A 2,899-nucleotide genomic window follows, 5' to 3' on the forward strand; every position below is an offset into this window, starting at 1 on the left:
GGGCTAGGGGGCGGGGCCGTGACCAGGGGGGGGCTAGGGGCGGGGCCAGGGGGCGGGGCCAGGGGCGGGGCCGTGGCCGGGGGGGCGGGGTTAGGGTGGCGACGCCCCCGTCGTCCTCCTGACCGCGGGAAGGCGCCAAAGGATCGCCCCGAACTTTCCAGACGCTTCTAGAACTTTCCAAAGCGGGAAGATCTGCTTTACTTTCGACAAACCCACAGCCACGATTATTTAAAAGTAGTTGGACGGTTTAAAAGGACTTTTTTCTCTCTCATAATGGTTCCAGAACACTCCACACGCCCCGTTGGATGATGTTCTAGAACATTCCAGAAAGGGATCCAGCCTTTACAGAGAAAACAGACAGAAAGGAACAGAGAAAAAAAAATCTTTCTCCACGAAAAAAAAATTCCCAGGGAAGGGATGGGAATGTTACGTTAAATTATTTCAGAACTGGATCCGGAGGGGAAACGTTCTGGTGTGTTCTAGAAGTTTCCAAAGTTAAAAATCACACAGCACCAGGTTATAGTCCGAGAGGTTTATTTGGAAGCACTAGCTTTCGCAGCGCTGCTCCTCCACTCTATGACTCTATAAATCGGAATTCCGAGTGGAAACTGGCTCGATTTGGTCGACAGAACATTCTGGAATATTCCAGGCAAAGATCCAGAACTCTCGAAGTCCAGTTCCAGGGAAATATACAGACCGTTCTAGAATATTCCAGGGGGCAGCATCCGAAACTCAGAGTGATAAGGTCCAAATCATTCCAGATTATTTCCAGGGAAAGATCCGGAACTCTCGAAGATTGTTTCCAGGGAAATAAAAGAATGTTCTAGAATACTCAGAGGAACATCCGAAACTCAAAGAGATAAGGTCTGCATCATTCCAGAATATTCTGGGGAACATCCAAAACTCAAGGAGTACGTTCCAGGGAAAGGTCTGGACCGTTCTGGAATATTCCAGGGGAATACCCCGACCCCTACAAGATCCGTTTTCAGGGATGCATTAGAACATTCTGGAAAATGTCATAAATAGATCCAGGGAATATTCAAGATTATCCTAGAAAATTGCAATTAAATTGTACTTGAAAATTGCAAGTTGGGGGAGAGGGGGGAGGTTCCCAGAGCTCTATAAGATAGATTCCAGGGAAGATCTAGAACGTTCCAGAAAATTCCAGAGCTTTGCCGCAGATTTGGCGATTGCCAAAAAAAAAACAGTCCAGGCACTCAAGGAAATGTCCAGACGTGATGGGATTTGACAAATTGAAAAAGGAAAATATTCCAGAATTTCACAGAGAAGGTGCATCAAAATTTTCAATTTTGAATCCAGGATTCATGAGGTTCCTTAAATTTGAATAGATTTACAAATGGGTTTCCTGGGAGGGAACTAGGAAGTTCTGAAAATTCCTGAAATCTCACACTTGCAGAACAAAACAGAATTTCATCGGGGATTTCAACCTACCCTAGGATGTTCCTGATAAAATTGGAAATTTTCAGATCCTTCCCAATATAGGAATTTGCTTTCTTTCCTTTCTCCTTTGTAGATTTCATATCTGCTGCATCGTCTGCTGAAAATTCCAGGATTTGTAATTTAAATACCCAAAACTGAGACTTACTGTCCACGAGGCCATCCTACATCCAGTAGGAATGCTCTATCACTTCCCTGTGGGAGTAATGTTAAGGAGAATTGAGTGGCTGAATTTGCGACATTTTTAGTAAGTGCCACCTCAAAGTCAATGGCCGAGCCAAGATCCTAAGAATTTATTCATCGAAAATTTCAGAATTCAAATTGATCGTATATGCAGATCAGTCACAATCTCAGTAAATGTCAGAACAGACTTGACGATCTTAGTCTGTTCCAGTTGTTTTGCCTCACTTGGGTAGCGTGCTGGAAATCGAGCCCCACTATTTCTGGGGTCAGCACAAAAATTAAAGATTTTATGGAAGTACCCGGGATTCCAGTTTACCTGACTTTCACACCCGGGTTGACAGAAAGCACAGGCCAGGTTTCTGCATTTATTTCACAGTTAAAAATCACACAACACCAGGTTATAGTCCAACAGGTTTAATTGGAAGCACTAGCTTTCGGAGCGCTCTCCTTCATCAGATGGCGCAACCACCTGATGAAGGAGCAGCGCTCCGAAAGCTAGTGCTTCCAATTAAACCTGTTGGACTATAACCTGGTGTTGTGTGATTTTTAACTTTGTACACCCCAGTCCAACACCAACGTCTGCAAATCATATTTATTTCATGTCGACATATAGAAATAGAATTAGGTGTTATTGTCACATGTACTGGAGGAGTTCCGTGAAAGGTTTCCAGTGTTGCCTCTCATGACACCATCTTAGATGCAAAGTACCTAGGTACAAATCGTTGATACAAAAAGAGGAATAACTACTAAATAAAACTGATCCGATTACAAACCCCTTTAAACATACACAGAGGAAAGAAAAACATGGATGTTTTGGACGGAGGGAAAATTGAGAAAGCAGTTCAGTGCTTTCTGTTCACAGGGTCTGTTGAGACGGTTCTTGTGCTGATCAGAAAGCTGCTTCTCAATCTTCCTTCACCGGAGGTTTTCATTGATTTGAAGGAGGCTGGTTCATACTTTAAAATGTCTCTGACTCTTAAAAGTCACACCTTACAGCACTGCTAAAAGACAGCACGGTACCTCAGTGGTTAGCACTGTTTCCCTCATAGTGCCAGGGACCCAGGTTCGATTCCAGCCTTGGGTGACTGTGTGAAATTTGCACATTCTCCCTGTGTCTGCATGGGTTTCCTCCCACAGTCCAAAGATGTGCAGGTTAGGGTGGATTACCCAGGGAAATGCAGGGATAGAGTATGGGGACGGGTCTGGGTTGGATGCTCTTCAAAGATTCTATGTGGACTTGATGGGCCAAATGGCCTGC

The sequence above is a fragment of the Chiloscyllium plagiosum genome, chromosome 51 (genome assembly GCF_004010195.1).
Source record: "Chiloscyllium plagiosum isolate BGI_BamShark_2017 chromosome 51, ASM401019v2, whole genome shotgun sequence".
NCBI classification, from domain to species: Eukaryota; Metazoa; Chordata; class Chondrichthyes; order Orectolobiformes; family Hemiscylliidae; genus Chiloscyllium; species Chiloscyllium plagiosum.